Source organism: Cupressus sempervirens, chromosome 9 (genome assembly GCF_028749045.1).
Source record: "Cupressus sempervirens isolate cs-2001-9-10 chromosome 9, ASM2874904v1, whole genome shotgun sequence".
NCBI lineage: Eukaryota > Viridiplantae > Streptophyta > Pinopsida > Cupressales > Cupressaceae > Cupressus > Cupressus sempervirens.
In genome coordinates this window covers 476,117,671-476,139,024 of record NC_143126.1, presented here as the reverse complement: position 1 = coordinate 476,139,024, position 21,354 = coordinate 476,117,671, and positions in this window count along the sequence as shown.

Here is a 21,354-nt window from a genome sequence, read left to right as displayed (position 1 = left end):
GGGATTGTCATCAATTACAAAGTTAGAAACTTGTACATGTCTTGATCTATCCAACACTGAGGTACAACCTCAAATACCTACAATATGAACTTTTCAAGAAAAATATTTTTTACTATTTTTATGGACACATTGTTATTAACTTATCTTCAACTTTGATTCATGTATAATAATGGATGCTTCTTTTAGGAACAAGGGATGGATCATACTTTTTCATGCAGGCCTCAATATAGTCTAGTTTTGACTCCTTCATATTTGACCATCATGGTAGCATATTTCTAGACACATCTGTGACACTAGCTAGTACTCAGTTATGATATATATATTCTTTTAATTCAAAAAAAATGTAGTGTAAATTATGTACTTTTTAATTTATGTCTTTTGTAATTCATGTATATAAAATTTTAACTCTGGTTTTATGTATCCACGATTTAAGGATGATATCACCATGAGTGTTGGTGGGGCTATAGGACTAAGTTTGATGGAGGTACATACAAATTTATATACATAGTTCATTACGATCGTTATCAAATTTTTAAAATTTATGTATTCTATTATAGGACATCACCACTGCCACATTTGATAGCAATGGCCATGCATCTCCTCCTATTAGAGAGGGACACCTATCTCACATGTTACTATTTTAAATAAGTACTAAATATTTTATTTTATTTGCAAGCTAGACTTTGAAACCCATTTCAATTAAGCTTGTACATATTTTCTTCTTAGAATGCCACACACAATATGACATATGATGTCCCACATGATGAGACACATCATGTTACATAGGACGATCCATCTAAGTCCTCTTCATGTTGAGTAAAGAGGAATGCAGATCAGAAAGATGAGGTCTTTTGGCACCTTTAGATTGTTTTTTATGACACATAATGTTTATTATGATACAATTTGTATTAGAGCAGTTATCTATATTTTATTTTTTTTGATGTAATAGATCATATTATCACATGATAGACCATGTTATATATTTTTATGACTTCTTCTCATGCTAGTGTATCCAATATAGATTCATATGTTATCATGTTGTAAGTATGAATTGTTTTGTTTATAGTGACATATTTTATTCATGTAATGGAAAAATATAGGAGGTAACTATTTGAATTAAGAAAGAATTTAATATCAAGTGCATGCCATTAACTTTCAAATATAAGTGAACTCCTATATTTTACACAAATAAACTCATTTATTTAAATAAAAGTGAACTCACTTATTTAAAACAAGTGAAGTCATATATATGTAACATGTTTCTTTAAATGAGGTCTTGCAATTTTATTTTAAAACCACATTTTGAAATGTTAATGAAAGCATAAATTAATCAGACCTATTTGTGTTATGTAAATATGTTTAAGGTATGTACTCACTATGTGTAATTGCACAAGATGTTGATGTTGGATCCACCTTAAACATTTAAATTTGCATAACTCATACTAGAGACCTAAATAAGTGGTATATATAAGTTCTCTAATTTTCTATTGACAACACATACATATATTTAAAGCATATAAGTACATATATAAAAAGAGAACAATAAAGAAAAATCTTAGATGTGTGTATTTTTTAGTCATCCTATTGTACCATTTGCATCCTCTCTGTTTTGCAATGCATCTCTAATTGCCTTGTGCTCATCCATTGAAGTTGTCTATAATAACTTATTGGTGGGTCTCCATTTGTATCTTTCTAGTTTGATATTTGTTACCACAACTAAATGAGAATAGACATGTAAAATATTCTTTCCTGATCGGTAGTCTTCAAATGAAGGTAAACCATTTCTTATTGTTAGGCATGTATGTACCCAGGTTGTAGCTACAATGACATAACCAATTGGACACTCAAAACCATCATCATCTATTTGATGACATTTTGAATTTATCTTATGTTCTACACATCCAACTAGCCAATACTTAGTTTGTCCATCATTATTGTTAGGTGCAATAACAACATAAATATGTCCTACAAAATAAGATAAAACACATAAATAATTTAAGCACATGTGTACATAAATAAATAATACATTAAAGAAATTTACTTGAGTTATATTAATGATATTTACATAAATAAATAATACAAATTGAAACATGATCAAAACAAAATTTAATTAAATTGTGCATACTAGGTTGTATGAGGTCTAAAATATAACCTTTGGATCTTCATTTACTATATCATCTTGAACATGTGTGTCAGTAGGAATTAATGATTTGTGTTTCCAATCTTCAGCCCATTCTACATTCTCACATTCTTCCCATTCACCTGCAAGACAAAACTAATAGAAACAAGCATGCTCCCTAGTCCATTAGTCCAAGTGGTCAATTCCAAACTCCTAAATGAATGTCATTTAGCTAACCTAATAATATTCTCACAATAATATCTTGAAAGGATATTATTTTCTTCAACTAGGTAGAAGAAATGTATAATTATAGAGTTCTAACTTGATCCTATGTATAAATATTTGTTACACCATTCCACAATCTCATGTGCAATTTTGAATTTGAATTTTAATCAAACTTTAATTGCTCTTTACAAAGGGCTCTCTTCATGCATGCACCAACACCATCATGTTCTCCTTTACCATGTCAAACCTCAAAAAAACTCCACATGTTGGATATTAGTTTCCCTATGTGTCCTTCAACCAATAGAACATTCTAGCATTCTTGAATTGTCATATAAAATTATTTGACCGTATCCAATGTTGCATCATTTGAATGTTCTCTCTCTTAAATTATCATAAAAGACCTTGAAATAATATTGGATAAACTAAGATGAATGAGGTTTATTATCACTCATATAGAAATGGTATTCTCTCAATATCTTTTGTTGTCCTCTCTACTATCAGGTGCATGTCTATAAACTATATGACGATAAATTAGCACTTGCATTGAATTGTAATATTGTGCTTGTACCACATTTTGGTGTGCAAGATTCTCTACAAAGTCAACAACTAAAAATATAGTACTAATTGAAAATTTATTCTTACATATTTGAAATTATCCATCAATTCCTCTAACAAATTGAGAGTGTTTAAGATATTTTGGTATGATCACACTCTTAAACTCATCCATAAATGCATGGCAACTAACTTTATCTATAACTAGATCACACCTTCTTCGAATCTTCACATCATTCAATAGATATTCAGTAGTTTTGAATCTTTTTACATCAACTAATTACTATCCAAAAGTAGTCTAAGATTCTCATGAAAAAATTCATCTAACAAAGAAATATTGCCATGTATATCACATGTACTGGAAAGACATGAATTGAAAAAAAAATACTCCTCATTACGTGGCTTACAAAAGAAACCTTATATGAAATCCTTTATAGTTTAAGGTGGTATTTTTATGCCACATTCCTGAAAAAATTATTTACTATGCATGGTACTACATATAGATTGAAATACATCATAATTGTAATGAAATTAAACATATTTTTACAACAATAGTATACATGTAGCATCATGGTCAACCAAACTATGGCCTTAAGTGGCAGTTAAAAACAAGCAAATCAGGGTTATGTCAACTTGACACATAATTTTATAGTGGTTCTAGACTATATATCAAAAAGTTACAAGAAAATAATCTATAAGAAATTGAATGTAGTTTACAAACTACAAGGCCTTATCTAGAGAAAAAAATATTTGATTGGTCAAATGTTTGGATTTTAATGCAGTATTATAAAAATTTCAGGGCAAAAATAAAAAGTAAGCGTATGTCTGACCACCTTAATCAAAATAAAATGATAATATTTTTAAATATAATTATAAATATAAAAAGTAGACTCAAGCTCAGATGTGATGCATATTTTCAGGTATTTTTATTCCAAATAAGTAATTAAATATGAATTTTCTACTATAACTTTTCTAGAATAAAAAAAATCACATCTCACCACCTTAACAAATTGAAAAATTTATCAAACTAATTTTATTTATTTTTCTTATACTAGGCAAAGCATAGAATGTGAAACAACTTTTGGATTTCAAAAATGTTATATTGTTTGAAAGTTACAGCTATTTTTCAATCAGTATGTCAATCAACACTTTGTAGTTAGCTTCATTAAAAATTAATTAATTAAAAGTTATTTATCTCAAAATTTGACAGCAATTATGTCAATGGAATCTTTATTTAAAAAAAAACTTTTTGCCTCATTTAATTTTGATGAAAATAATATTGTCAAATGGCTACTCGAAGTTTGAATGTCAGTGAAACCTTTCTCAAACATGTTCTTTGAGTTGACCAAATAGGTTTGGTAAATAGAAAGCCTAATCAAGTACCCAATTTAAAATCAGGTATTTGATACTAGATTAGATACCTAATTTCAAATAGGGTACCCGAAAAATGGTGGCCAAAATTCTTTCAAGCATTCATAACCCAACACAAATTTTTGAAATTTTGGAGGGCAACCACCAAAATTCTAGAGGGAAATAAAAATTTGGGAAGTGTTGGCATTATTATTATTACACACAATTATGATTATTATTATTAACTATTATTATTATATATGATTATTATTATTATATATAGTAATATTATATTATTATTATCATATATAGTAATATGTATGTTTATTATTATTACATAATCTAGTAATATATTTTTATTATATTAAAATACACAGTATTATATTGTTATTAAATATAATATTGTTATGACATGCATCAAAAGGGGTCATAGACTAACCTATGACCCCTTTCAATGCATTTGAACCAACCAAATGGCTCCCTATGGATCCTAGGGCCCCTAGGGACATATGTTATCATGAAATGCATCAAAAGGCATCATAGGTTAACCTATGAGCTATCAAATGGGTCTGTAAGGGCCCTAGAGACTCAATGGACATATGTTGTCATGAAATGCATCGAAAGGGGTCATATATTAACCTATGACCCCTTTCAATGCATTCAAACCAACTAAACAGATCCTTAGGGGTCCTAGGGCCCCTAGGGACATATGTTGTCATGAAATGCATCGAAAGGGATCATAGGTTAACCTATGACAACTTTTGACACATTCAAACAAGCCAAATGGGTCCCTAGGGAAATTTTTTGTCATGAAATGCATCAAACAGTGTCATAGGTTAACCTATGACCCATTTCGATGCATTTGAACCAAACAAATGGGTTTGTAGGGGTCCTAGGGCCCCTAGTGACATATTTTGTCATGAATTGCATCGAAAGGGATCATAGGTTAAGCTATGACTCCTTTCAAAATATTTGAACCAACCAAATGGGTCCATAGGGGTCCTAGGGTCCCTAAGGATATATGTTGTTATGAATTGCATCAAAAGGGGTCATAAGTTAACATATGACCTCTTTTAACACATTCAACCTAACCAAATGGTTCCCTCGGGGTCCTAGGGCCCCAAGGGACATATTATCATGAAATATGTTGAAATGAGCTATAGGTTAACCTATGATCCCTTTCGATATCCCAAGGGGTCCTAGGGCCCCTAGGGACATGTTTTTATGAAATCCATCAAAAGTGGTCATAGGTTATCATATGAGCCCTTTTAATGCATTCAAATCAATGAAATAGGTCCCTAGGGGTCCTAGGGCCCCTAGGGACATATGTTGTCATGAAATGCATCGAAAGGGGTCATAGGTTATCATATGATCTATTTTAATGCATTCAAAACAATGAAATATGTCCATAGGTGTCCTAGGTCCCCTAGGGACATATGTTTTAATCAAATTCATCAAAAGGAGTCACAAGTTAACCTATGAACCTTTTTGATACATTTGTACCAACAAAATAGGTTGCTAGGGGTCTTAGGCCCCTAGGAAAATGTATTGTCATGAAATGCATCAAAAGGAATAATAGGTTATCATATGACCCCTTTCGATGCATTTGAAACAACCAAATGGGTCCATGAAATCCATCAAAAGGGGTAATAGGTTAACCTATGAGCCATTTCGATGAATTCAAACCAACCAAATGGGTCCCTAGGGGTCCTAGGGCCCCTAGGGACATATGTTGTCATGAAATGTGTTGAAAGGGTTCATAGGCTAACTTATGACCCCTTTTAACACATTCAAACCAACCAAATCAGTCCTTAGGGGTCCTATGGCCCCTAGGTATATATATTGTCATGAAATGTGTCAAAAGTGGTCATAGGTTAACTTATGACCACATTTGATGCACTCAAATTATCCAAATGGCTCCATAGGGGTCCTAGGGCCTCTAGAGAGATATGATGTCATGAAATACATTGAAAGGAATTAATGTTTAATCTATGACCCATTTTGATGCATTTGTACCAACCCAATAGGTCCCTAGGGCTCCTAGGGCCCCTAGGGACATATGTTGTCATGAAATGCATCAAAACGGGTCATAGGTTAACCTGTGACTCTTTTCATCACATTTGAATTAGCCAAATGGGTCCATAGGGGTCCTAGGGCCGTTGGGGACATATGTTGTCATGAAATGTGTTGAAAACCTATAACCCCTTTCAATGCATTTGAACCAACTAAATAGGTTCCTAGGGGTCCTAGGGCCCCTAGGGTCATATGTTTTCATTGAATGTAATGAAAGGGGTCATAGGTTATTGTATGACCCCTTTTATTGCATTCAAAACAACTAGAAAGGTACTTAGAAGTCTTAGGGTCCCTAGGGACATATATCATCATGAAATTTGTCTTTGACACATTTGAACCAACCAATTAGGTCCCTAAGGGTCTTTGGGCTCTTAAGAACATATTTTCACATGAATTGAGTCAAAAGGGGTCATAGGTTAACCCATGACCCCTTTTGATATCCCTAGGAGTCCTAGGGCCCCTAGGGACACACATTTTCGTCAAATGTGTCAAAAGTGGTCATAGGTTATCATATGACCCCTTTTGATGCATTCAAAATTAACAAATAGGTCTATAGGGGTCCTAAGGCCCATAGTGACATATGTTATCATGAAATGTGTCAAAACTAATGACCACTTTTGACGCATTTGAAGCAACCAAATAGGTCTTTAGGGGTCCTAGCACCTCTAAGGACATATGTTGTCATGAAATGCATTGAAAGGGATCATGGGTTAACCTATGACCCCTTTCAAAATATTTTAATGAACCAAATGGGTTCATAGGGGTCCTAGAGCCACTAGGGACATATGTTGTCATGAATTGCATCAAAAGTGGTCGTAAGTTAACCTATGACCCCTTTCAAAATATTTGAACGAACCAAATGGGTCCATAGGGGTCCTAGAGCCACTAGGGACATATGTTGTCATGAATTGCATCAAAAGTGGTCGTAAGTTAACCTATGACCCCTTTTAACACATTCAACCCAAACAAATGGGTCCGTAGGGGTCCTAGGGCCCCTAGTGACATATGTTGACATGAAATGCATCGAAAGAGGTCATGTGTTAAACTATGACCCCTTTCAAAATATTTGAACCAATCAAATGGGTCCATAGGGGTCCTAGGGCCCCTAGGGACATGTTGTCATGAATTGCATCAAAAGAGGTCATAAGTTAACCTATAACCCCTTTTAACACATTCAACCTAACCAATTGGGTCCCTTGGGGTGCTAGGGCCCCTAGGGACATATGTTGTCATGAAATGCATCGAAAGGAACCATAGGTTAATTTATGACCCTTTTTAATGTCACTAGGGGTCCTAGGGCACCTAGGGACATATTTTGTCATGAAATGCATCAAAACTGGTCATTGGTTATTGTATGACCCTCTTTTGACATATTCAAACCAACCAAATAGGTCCTTAGGGGTCGTAGGGCCCCTAACAATATATGTTGTCATAAAATGTGTTGAAAGGGGTCATAGGTTATTGTATGACCTCTTTCGATGCATTTAAAATAATGAAATATTTCTCTAGCTATCTTAGGTCCCCTAGGGACATATGCTATCATGAAATGCATTGAAAGGAGTCATAGGTTAACCTATGACCCCTTTTGATACATTCAAACCAACAAAATAGGTACCTAGGGGTCCTAGGTCCCTAGAGAAATATGCTGTCATGAAATGCATCAAAAGAGGTCAAAGGTTATCTTATGCCCCCTTCCAATGCATTTGAAACAACCAAATGGGTCCATGAAATGCATCAAAAGGGGTAATAGATTAACATATGAGCCCTTTTCACACATTCAAACCAACCAAATTGGTCCTTAGGGATCCTAGGGCCTCTAGGGACATATATTGTCATGAAATGTGTCAAAAGGAGTCATAGGCTAACTTATGACACCTTTTGACACATGCAAACCAACCAAATGGGTCCCTAGGGCCCCTAGGGACATATATTGTCATGAAATGTGTCAAAAGGGGTCATAGGTTAACTTATGACCCCTTTTGATGCACTCAAACCAACCAAATGAGTCCCTAAGGGTCCTCGGGCCCCTAATGACATATGTCATCATGAAATGAATTGAAAGGGGTCATAGGTTAACCTGTGACCCATTTTGATGCATTCAAACCAACCAAATAGGTCCCTAGGGGTCCTAAGGCCCCTAAGGACATATTTTGTCATGAAATGCATCGAAAGTGGTCATGTTAATCTATGACTCCTTTTGATGCATTTGAACCATCCAAACGGGTCCCTAAGGGTCCTAGGGCCCCTAGGGACATATGTTGTCATGAAATGTGTCAAAAACCTACCTATGACCCCTTTCAAAGAGTTCAAAAAAATCAAATAGGTTTTTAGGGGTTCTAGGGTCCCTTGAGACATATGTTTTTATGAAATGCATCGAAAGGGGTCATAGGTTATCATATAACACCTTTTGACAAATTCAAAACAAGAAAAAAGGTCCCTAGAGGTCTTAGGGTCCCTAGGGATATATGTTGTCATGAAATGTGTCTTAGACACATTCGAACCAATGTAATAGGTCCCTAGGGGTCCTAGGGCCCCTAGGGACATATGTTGTCATGAAATACGTCGAAAGGGATCATATGTTATCATATGTCCCCTTTCAATGCATTTGAAACAACCAAATAGGTCCTTCAGGTTCCTAGGGCCCCTAAGTACATATGTTATTAGGAAATACATTGAAAGGGGTCATAGGTTAACATATGACCCCTTTTGATGCATTCAAAATAACCAAGTAGGTTCTTAGGGGTTGTAGAGCCCCTAGGGACATATTTTTTCATGAAATGTGTTGAAAGGGGTCATAGGTGTCGACACATTAAAACCAGCCAAATAGGTCTCTAGGGGTCCTAGCATCTTTAAGGACATATTTTTCCATGCAATGTGTCAAAATGGGTCATAGGTTATCATATGTCCCCTTTCAACGCTTTCAAAACAACCATATAGGTCCCTAGGGGTCCTGGGGCCCATAGGGCCATTTACTGTCATGGAATATGTCAAAAGGAATCATAGGTTAACCTATGACCCCTTTCAACACATTCCATTACAACAAATGCTCCTAGTTGAAAGGGATCATAGGTTAACCTATGACCTCTTTTGATGCATTCGAACCAACCAAATAGTTCCCTAGCAGTCCTATGTCCCTTAGGGACATATTATGTCATGAAATGCATCAAAAGGGATTTATACGTAGGGAAACAATGAAGGAATTTTAGCAAGAAATCTACAAACTTGTAGAGAGACTACTGGAGATAATAAGATTGCACTTAGGGTTGGACAAGAGTTACATAAAGGAGGTATTTACAAGAGGAGAGAAGCCATTCTTTGGGACCAAGGTGAGTCATTATCCACCATGTTCAAGGCCAGATATTATAGTTGGTTTGAGAGCTCACATAGATCTAGGTGGCCTCATTCTTGTCTTCAAGATGACAAGGTCCCTGTGCTTGAAAAATCAAACATCCTCTCATGACACCCACTCACTATACATTTCTAATCAACCAAAAAATTTAAATCTTCTGCAACTCCAATGCAAGCGGATAATAGATCCACCATTAAACCTCATTTGAAATCAATTTCTAATCCACTGATTTAGATAAACCAAATCAATCACCAATTATAGATAATGTCCTTGAACAATTAATACATATATGAGATTTCAGTGCCTAATCTTATCTAGAACAATTCACATTAAAATTCTTATTTGTTGAACTTTTCATCAATGCCCATATATAACTATTAAAAAATAGAGTGTCTACAATGGTAACTTATTTTAAAATTCAATGGTACAATTTTTTTAAAATTTAGATCACTTTTTCTAAATATAAGATCCTATTTTGAAATTCAATAGTACAGTTTTTAAATTCAGAATGCTTAAATTCTTAAATATCAATTCTCTCTAGTTTACTAAATAATAATAGTAAAAATCATATTAATATAATATAATAATCATATATATTAATTTATTATATTTATAGGTCATAATAATAATAATAATAATATTCATAATAATAATTTAAATATACAAATATTGTATGTAATAAAATTCTAATATATAATAACATTTTTACAAATTTGTTCACATTGCCCACACTTTCCAAATTTTGACTTCCCTCCAAAATTTGGGCATCCATTTTGGGTACCTAATATCACATTGGGTATTGGATACCCAGTATGGGATTAGGTACCTGAAATACTGACATGCTTTTTCCAAAATATTCTTTGTCATTGTAGACCTAACAATCACATTTTTTTGGGGCCATTTTCATGGATTTGGAGAAAGATGATTTCTTGGGGACCACACGATCGAAAAAGGTTCTATAATGTATGATTAGCTGTCTACTATTATTTTTTGAATGCAGATCAATAGTCATCGATAGGATAAACACAAAAGCAAGGTATTGAATGAAGACATTACAACATATAGGGAAAGGGACAAAGTAAATCACCACAGGGAGAGACAAGGTGCGTTAAATGTGAGTCAAGTTGATGATGTATTAATCGAAGGTGAAATCATGGAGTTAGATAATGAATATGTATTGTTGAGAAGTAAAAATGTACCAATTGATAATGATAATATTGGGATTGAAAAATTAGAGAATGAAAATTTGGAGAATGAAATTTTATGAGTTCATAATGTAAATTGCATGGTTGACCATGTCAAGAATGACAATGCAAAGGAATGTTACATATCTCCTAATTATAATTGACATGAAGGTTCTAGAACACCAAAATGGATAATTAAAATTAATAAAATGATTATTACCAGTTTGGAAGGGAAAAAATTAAGAAAGAACCATTCGGTTATGGGCTTGAAGACTATATATGATGTTTTCTAACAACAATGTAATGGTGGAGCAATGTCAAATTTTTATGCACTTATTAAAGATCCAAAAGATGAGACCTATGCTTTCTAAATTGAATATTTGTGTCAATAAAAAATTGGAAAGAAATATCATTATTGTGAAGAATCTTTTTAGTTCTCTCAATAGCATTGGGAAAAATAGAAGAGAGAAGGATTAAAATAATTCCCAAAAGGTTATTACAACCTCTTTTGTAAGTCATCATTTGAGAAAGGGTAGATGTATGAGACAAATTTGTATTGATTTGAACCTAAATTGTACTATTTTGAGAAGAGCACTTAGTAAATGAGAAAGAATCAGTGATCCTTTTCCAAATGAAACATGGGCTTTCGGTGGCATACTTCCACATATAAGAAGATATTTGATGATGTGAAGGAAGAAATTACATAGTTTTGGCACTCTAGCTCAAGAGTATCACTCGATGCTAAAGACATGTTAAAGTTGAGAATTGACATCAAAGACTGCATGCCACATCCTAAACATTATTTGGAGGTGAATCAAACTATGTTGTTCAAATAATTTAGAGATAGCAATCCAATATTGCATATATCACAAAGAGCTTTTGAATCTTTGAAGTCATTTTATTATGTGCCACTTAAAATTTTAAGTACATGTTGTTGCAAATATCATGTTGAGTTTTCTATGTAGCATGAAATATCATGCTCCATCCATTCTACTTTGCATAGTAAAGAAATATTGGAGAATTGTGGTGCTAGTGGGCTTCCAAAATCATCAAGAGACTTGCTAGGTCAATTTTTATGTCGTAGAGTTGATGCTTGTTTCTTTTATAGAAATGCTTGCTTAAATGAGAAGTGTTTAGACTATAGTGACTTATCCAAGTTTGACACATGTTTCCATGAGGAGTGCGAACAAGATATTGGGAAGAAAATAGTAAAAAAAAGGTATATGAAATGGTAAAATACACATTGAAGAGTGGAGGTGAGGGCTCTAGATGTGAATTGGCTACCAAATAAATTATTGTGGCTAGTTTTATTTCATATTTCAAGAAAAATATTTTTTACAAGTATGCAAGACATAGTCACAAGTCTCAGTGGTTGAATCAAAAATTTAGAATGTGTAAGGAGACTTTTCCCATTGGCACTATTATATCAATTGTTGAGTTTTCTGAGAGCTACACATTGTAGCCTCAAATTGAGACACAATCTCAGTATTACAACTCTATTTAGATTGTTATTTTTTTTCACATAACATATAAACATGTCCCTGATAGTGCTAAAGATAATCAGAAGATTATTAAAGAGTACCACTTTTATATGAGTGATGATAGATCTCACTCTCATGAGTTTGTGCAACATTGCTTTGAGAGTTATTTTAATTTCTTATAGAAGCATGACATTGCTATGGATAGACATATCATTTGGTCAGATAATCACATACATCAATTCAAGAATGCTCACATGTTTTATTCATTGTTTATGATGCATGTAGAGAGGGGGATGCCTCATATTTGGAGGTTTTTTTGAGTCCGGCCATGTGGAAGGGGAACATGATGGAGTAGGGACATGTGTGAAGAGAGTTCTAGTTAAAGAGAAATTGAAGTTTTAGTAGCAAAGATTCTTGATGTTCATAACATTGTTGGTTGGTGTAGTTTAGCATTATCATAAGGGGGGGAATCTTGATTCAGTAGTATGGTGTAGTTCAGCATTATCACAAGGGGGGACTCTTGATTTAGTATTATGAAAGTTCTTTTGGTTGGTTGAGGAAAGGTCCATAGGTGATAGATTAGATTATGCTCCAATGAGAGACTCATAAAAAATGCATTCATTCTAGAGTTCTGATTCTAGTACATGGACCATTTGGACATGATAGCTAGCTTTCTTTTGTCCTAGTTGTTTTTAGTGTGATTGGGATCAGTATGAGTCAAGTGAGTAGGTGGATACATGGGCTCTACATTATCTTACTCCATTTTCTATCATACCCTCTATTAGAAATGATGACATGGAAAGTTCACTTGATCATAACCATCTATCAAATCTTCTTTAGCCAAGACATGTCTTTGCATTGGTTGCACCATAGGGGAATGATGAGAAATTATATTATTGGTTAGCACATTTTGTAAGAGGTAAACAAAAGCTTGCACAACCAATCATAGATGATGACAGATTCACATATCCTACTATTTCAGTGGTTGTTGTTAGAACATGGCTGCAGACATACATGCTTAGAAGGAATGAAATTCCTACATTTGAAGACTATCAGAAGTACAAAAAAATTCTCATAGATTCACATCTTATTATAGTGAAAAATATGAAGTTATTGAAGCATCAAGGAAGACCAAAAGTAAAAGAACTTTTTACTATTACTAATTTAGATCATGAAGCCCTATTCGAGACCCTAAAATAGAGAGAGGACCCTACTGGAACACTTGACTAGGTAGATTTACTTCTTATGTTATTTTGTTCATAATGATTCAGTAATTTAGTGGTTGTTGTTGAAACATGGCTGCTAACATACATGCTTAGAAAGAATGGAATTCCTACATTCGAATACTATCAGAAGTACAAAATAATTCTCATATATTTGCATCTTATTATATCAACAAATATGAAGTAGTTGAAGCATCAAGGAAGACCAAAAGTAAAAGAACTTTTTATTATTACTAATTCAGATCATGAAGCCCTATTAGAGACCCTAAAATAGAAAGAGGACCCTACTGTAACACTCAACTAGATAGATTTACTTCTCATGTTATTTTGTTCATAATTATTTAGTGAACCGATGATTATCTTGTTTAATACAATAAGTTACTAATAGTTTTTATGATATTAGAATGTAGGTATATCATGAAGACTGGCCATTCATGAAGATAAAAAAACTAAATAGGGAGAAGAATGAAGAAAAATCTATTCTATTTTTGACACTACAAGTTTTGGTAGTTGTGTATTAATGTAATAACGACAAGACACTTGAGATATTGTAAATGTAAATTTTTTGATTTAATGTAAGGAACAAAGATGATTTTACTTAATGCAATATATGTGGAGGGGCCTAAAAAATTATGATTTTAATACATACTTACACCAAACTTACACTATGCCCAATCCCAAAACCTTGAGAGAGGTGAAAAATAGTGTTTTTACTTAATACTAACCCTATTGACACCCTTATTCTAGCTAGAGAGAGCCTCCATCATTCATGGCCACCCTATATTGAAGAGTCTCTAAGGTGCTCTAAGTGCATTTTGAGGTCGATCTTCTAAGGCTTGTAACATAGATCTTGTGAGGGCTATCAATGAAATGCCAAATGTTATAGGATAGTCATGTTGAGGCCTAAAATAACCCATCTCATTTTTGAGAGATCACATTCCATTTAGATTTGGAACAATGATATCGCTTCATACCAAAACTCACATTTTTCATCAGTTCATAGGCGCATCAAAGTGTAACTTTGAAACCACTAATCTTGGCATTGAATTACTAGTGCCATTACCTCTAGATGGGTATGTGATGGCGGTTCACCCCATACCAAAGAGTCTCCAAGGTGATCTAAGTGGATTTTGAGGTTGATCTTTTGAGGGTCATAACTCAAAGTTTGTGAGATTTATCGATGAAATGTTGAATGCTGCAAGATGGTCATACCAAGGTCTAACGTAACCTGTCTCATTTTTGAGAGATCACATTTTGGTCAAATTTGGCATAGAGATCTCACTCGATGCCAAAACTTCCATTGTGCCTCAATTCATAGGTTCATCAGAACATAACTTTGAAACTAGTGATTTTCACATCAAATCATTAGTTACATTAGCTCTAGATGGGCGAGTGAACCCTAGTCACACACTTGTTATCACTATCAAGAGCCTCCATCATTCGTAGCCACCTCATATTGAAGAGTCTCCAAGGTGAGCTCTAAGTGCATTATGAGGTTAGTCTTCTAAGAGTCGTAGCTTAGAGCTCATGATGGCTATTAATAAAATGCTAAATGCTATAGAATAGTCATTCCAAGGTCAAAAATAAAATATTTCATTTTTGATGGATCACATTTCATTTGGATTCAGCATAGGGATCTCGCTTGATGCCAAAACTCATAGTGTGCCTTAGTTCATAGGTACATCACAACGTAGCTTGGGTACCACTAATCTTGGCATCAAATTGTTAGCAGCATTAACTTTGGATGGATGGATGAACCCTAGTGACACCCTTTTTCTAGCCATAGAGAGCCTCCATTTTTCACAGCCACCCAATATCGAAGAGTCTCCAAGGTGCTCTAAGTAAATTTTGAGGTGGATCTTTTGAGGGTCATAACTCAGAGATCATGAGGGATGTTGATGAAATCACAAATACTATAGGATGGTAATTGTGAGGCCTAAAATAATCTATCTCATTTTTGAGAGATCACATTCTATTTGGATTCAGTACAATGATCTTGCTCAATGCCAAAACTCATAGTGTAGCTCAATTCATAGGTGCATCGCAACATAGCTTTGAAATTGCTGATCTTGGAATCAAATCACTAGTGCCATTAGCTCTAAATGGATAGGTGAACCATAGTGACATCCTTGTTCTAACCATGGAGAACATCCATCATTCATGGCTACCTTATACCTAAGAGTCTTCGAGGTGCTCTAAGTGCATTTTGAGGTCAATCTTCCACGAGTTGTAACTTGGAGCTCGTGAGGGCTATCAATGAAATGTAAAATGTTATGGAATGATCATGTTGAGGCCTAAAATAAATTATTTCATTTTTTGAGAGATCACATTCCATTTGAACTTGGCACAATGATCTCACTCAATGCCAAAACTTGTAGTGTGCCTCAATTCATAGGTGCATCACAGCGTAACTTTGAAACCATTGATCTTGGCATCAAATAGTCAATGCCATTAGCTCTATATGGGAAGATGAACCCTAGTCATACCCTTGTTCTAGCCATTAAGAGCCTCGACCATTTGTGACCTCCTAATATCAAAGAATCTCCAAGGAGCTCTAAGTGTGTTTTGAGGCCAATCTTCCAAGGGTCATAACTCGGAGCTCATGAGGGCTATTGATGAGAAGTAAAATGCTATAGGATGTTCATTCCAAGGTCTACAATAATCTATCTCATTTCCAAGGTGCTTTAAGTGCATTTGGGAAGGTGAACCATAGTGACATCTTAAGGGATTGCAAAGATTATTTGAAATTAAACATATATGATAGCATTTCAAATTAAAAATTGCATCAAAATCTAATAATAAAGGTTGTTAAAATGTTATTAAAGACTATTGCATTTGAGTCAAATATAACAAAAATGATCAAAATGAATGATATTCCATAAACATGAACAATACACGTGATCCACGATAAATTGAATAATACTATACTAAATTAATATGTATATCATAGTGCACATAAATGATTAAAATATATATCAAAATACATGTATCCATAGACCAAATAAAAAAATATATATCAAAGTTCATGTATTCATAGAAAAATTATGCAAATATATACCAAAATGCATAAATCAATATACAAAATGTGGTTGATCATCCCATCAAAATGTGTATAATATCAATCTTTTTGTATACAATGTGGCATATGCCATGTCAAAATGTCTCATGATGCATCCTATGAGAATTATACTATCCTATGTTCCTGGTGGATGATCAAAATGCAACCTCTTTGCTGCACTAGGTGGATCAGATGCCTCCTACATAAACAAAAAAGGAAAACCCAAAGTTATACTACTAAATTTGTATGATTCTATGTATCTAACATTGAATTACTCAAATGCATAATGATCTTTTTTTTTTAATGAAGAATTATAGTATTAAATTTTTATCATAAATACCTCTCTTGTCAACCTCCTACACTGGTCACAAGTCCTCTCATATGTCCTCAGCAATGCTTGAACCTCATTGAGTGTGGCTTGTGTATGTTCAAGTATGTTTATTAGATGAATTTACAACTTAAACTATAAATTATAATTCATAGCATGCTAAATTTATAACATTTTATCAAGAATTCAAACTACAACTTACTTGTGTTGACTCCTCCTCTTGATATAATGGTTGCTTCAATAAAGATACAAAACTTTGGCATCCAACCTCTTGTACACTAGGTGTTTCCTGTGAGATACAAAATACTAGTTGTAAATATCATAAAACTTATTTTTGAATTGATTTATGAAAATAAGGAAAATAAAAAAGAAATGATACTTGTATATACAATGGTGCTCTCACTGCGAATGGAAATGCTAGAGGGTCTATGACGTGGAATCTTCCTAGAGTCATCACTAATAGCCATGTAGGATATATAATAAAGAATGTAATTAAATTTTTATTACCACAAATATTTTACAAAAATGCATCAATACTTAATCACTTTAAAATAACCTAATTACCTTTCCCTTTTCAATGGGTTGTGCCTTATCCCCCACACTCTAGCCCCCATTAACATGTGATACCTACAAGAGAAAAGAACGATTAAAAACCATATATGCTCCACTCTCAAATAGAAAAAAATAATGAGAACATAACATAATATACCATAGGTGTCTCAAGGCCAATTGAAATAGCTAAGAGCATGACATTATCAACCTATCTAAGCTCCTCCACATTCATCAACTAAACATGAATGAACATCACATGCATGTATAAGTCAGCATGGGTTAAAAATTAAAATTACTCTATTATAAAGATTAACTTTAAATTGCATATATCATAATAAAAAAATGTATACACATATTTACACAAAAGGATCCCATGCCTCTGCATGCCCCTCCTCTCTCACATCAGGGTATGTAGCCTTTGTACGTGTATTTGATGTATCCTTCTCAAATAAAAACTGACACTCAAAAAGATCACCTATGGGACCTAGCTAAATATTCTTGCATGTTATGCAAGTATGGGGCACACAAACATGTGATGAGCTCACTAGTGATGAACTCACACTAGCATCATCAACATGGGGAGGAAAAACTGACGTAGCCTGGGATATCAATATGCTACTCAATCTATGGATTGCTCTAATAGTCTAAGAGGTAGCCTCTATAATGATATTAGGATGTTGCACTAGAGGAGGGGGGGAGACATTAGCAGGGGGAACAAAAGTGCCATCTTTCTTCCATGGGGAAAGTGTCTATCCTGAGGAGCTTCTCCTCCTACACCCATGTTGATCATCATGCTCTAATAGTTTTCCTTGAGGCCCAACACAAATTTAGCATACAATTTTCTATTGAAATAAAATGACACCTCTAAATTGCTATGTAAAGGGATGTCAAAAACCATCCACCAACAATCCCAAAAGTTTGCACACATAGCCTCATTTGTGCACCATTTAATTGACAATTTGGGCTTTGTGCATTCTACTTGTTTACCAATTTTTTGGTTTTCAAAAAGGCTAACCATATCATCTTTAGTTATATTTAGGACCACAACTTCATCATAGTCCAACCCACCATCAAATATGGCATGCATTTGGTCATGCCAGTGAAGAGCAACATTTTTTTCATTGTTAAGTGTTTCAATATTATCCACTATGGTGTCTAACATGGATAACATGAGAGCCAATGCGGGTATAGTGTTATATGTGGTTCACAAAACCCTCGGTTTGACAAGATTTTAAAATATCAAATCTTCAATTTGAGGAGGGTTTTGGTGGGGTAGGGGATTGTTTGGTGGATGATTTTGAGGGGGTATTGGAGGGTTATGAGGAACATTATTTCCTCCCTCATTATCATCATTTGGGTTAGCCATACCTATTAATTTGCAAAACATAATTTCTATTAAAAAAACCTAAATTTCAATAATTTCTATTAAAAAAAATTAATTTTTAAAAATTTAATTTAAAATAACTAATTTATAATAATATTCATTCAAAACATTTAAAAAAAAAAAAAACTTACCCTTATCATATACCCGTTCTAAAATCTGATACCCGAATGGGGGTCAACACTCAAGCCAAAAAAAAATGTAATGTAAAATGAGCTCTTAGGTTTTCCTTTTTCAAATCTATGTTACCAATTTTGGGTATTCAATTTCATATCAGATACCCAATATAATATCAAGTATTTGATATGAAATCAGATACTCCAATTACTGATTGGATACCCAAAAAAGCTTGGTTCTAACTTTTTAGCTTTGGTATGAGGATGAGTGGAAAAAATTTAGAGTGGATTTTGAAATGCTCTTAGACATTTTCAAACTCCATTTTTTCCACATTGCCACTTTTTGGCACACCATGATCCTGTACATACCCAACATGTGATTCTTTCCTTGTTAATCATTGCATACCATGGTTTACACTTTTCAAAAGATCTTTGACTAATGGTAATTGTTAACTCCTCATCATCTAAAATTTTATTGAACAATTTAGTTTGAGTCGTGTCCAAAAGATGTTTAGGATTTGGATCATATATTTTTGAGCCAACTCTCAATCTAAGAACTTGTCTTGAATTAGGTGGCGTGCTTGTATTATCTGACCAAAAATTTCCAACCAAACTTTTGACTTCACTAGTAAGTTTCATATTAGATCTCAGAAGTCTACCATTTGAAGTCCACAAACTATTTTCTAGATCACACTTGATGTTAAGCCCTCTCTTTACAAAATTTTCTAAAGTTTAATGACTCACATTAGGAAATCTACTTATGTTACTAATCAATATTTTGTCAGTAGTTGATTTATTAACTAAAGCTATTGTTATTGCTTGTTGCATTCTTATCTTTAGAGAGACTTCTCTTTCTGATAACATTAAAGGTACTAGAAATAGTGGATACGTCTTGTTTTAAAGGATCATTTTTATTCTTGAGTTTTGTATACATTTCTAACCATTTCATTAGTTTTCGCATTTTAGAGATTTTAATTAGTTGCAAGATAAACTAATGTTGAAACCTAGGTTTCTTATTATAAAAAAAATCTATATAATCTATTAGCATGTGTCCTAATCCATCTCCATGAAACCAATCCATGAAGATTATCTAGCACATCATTAGAAAAATGAGAATTATGTTCACATACTTCAGTATCATTTAAACATTTTTGTTCAGTACTTGGTGTTTCTATGCCTATATTCATATAATTGTTATTTTCAATTGACATTTCATTTTCAATATTATTTGGAATTTGAATCTCTTTTTCATTTTTTATAGGTATTTCTTTTGGGGCTTTCATTTCTATTGGATTTTTTTGTGCATGGTCATTTGAAAATCTATTCACATAAAGAAAATCCAAATCATTTAAATTGTAACTTGCTTCTACAAAATCACCAATTTCATCATGAGAAAAACTTGAGCTTTTAGAGACACATCTTTACTGAGTGTTTGATTAGAATGTGCACCTAAATCTCCTTGTATGTGGTTCTCTTCTGCAACCTCTTTGTCCATTATGGTATCCTCAATTTTTTTCTCTTATTAAACCATGTTTAAAATTGAAGACCCAACATTGCTCAACTCTCTAATTGTTTGTCTTCTCTCTTGTTGACATTGTTTTTCTTTCAGTTTGTTTGTTGTAATACCCTCATTTGTCAAAAATTTTATTTTCTTCTTTCTTCATTTTTTTTATCCCATGTTTTAACCAACTTTGAATTCAAACCAATAGCTTGCGAATTGTAGAAGATGACAAGAAAATTGAGCAATATGACAAAAATTTGTTGTTGCAACTCAAAACTATCAATCAATCATTGCAATGATTGGTATGTTCTTTGTGGGTCATCTTTTGGGGCCCAACATGTAATTAAAAATTAGGTACCTAATTTTTGAATAATTGGGTACCCAATTCTAAATAAGGTGACTAATTTGTACAACAATTAAATTAGAATCAGACACCTAATTTTTGAATTGAGAATATGGTGCCTGATTCTAAAGTTGTGGGTAGGAATTTCCCTTTGACATTTTTTTTGCCTTGGGGAAAGGCATGGTACAAAATTGGTGGGACTAAGCCTATACCTTTATGTATCAAATTTTGACTAAGGCAATTATTTGATAATTTCAAGGATTGTCATAATATTATATGGTCTTCCTCATTGAGTTTTTTGAGAAAATGAAAACCCACTATAGGTCTGACTATTATGATTTCAAAAACGTAAATTTTATAGTTTTATGAGTTTATTTTCTATTTTGGCATTATTTATTAATCAAAAGTGTCTCTTAAACATAAAATAGTGAGATTCACTAAAACTTTAATAACGTTTTTTATTTTCACATTTCTTAAATTAATTTTCATGTCATAAATCTACTAAAGTTACAAAAAAAA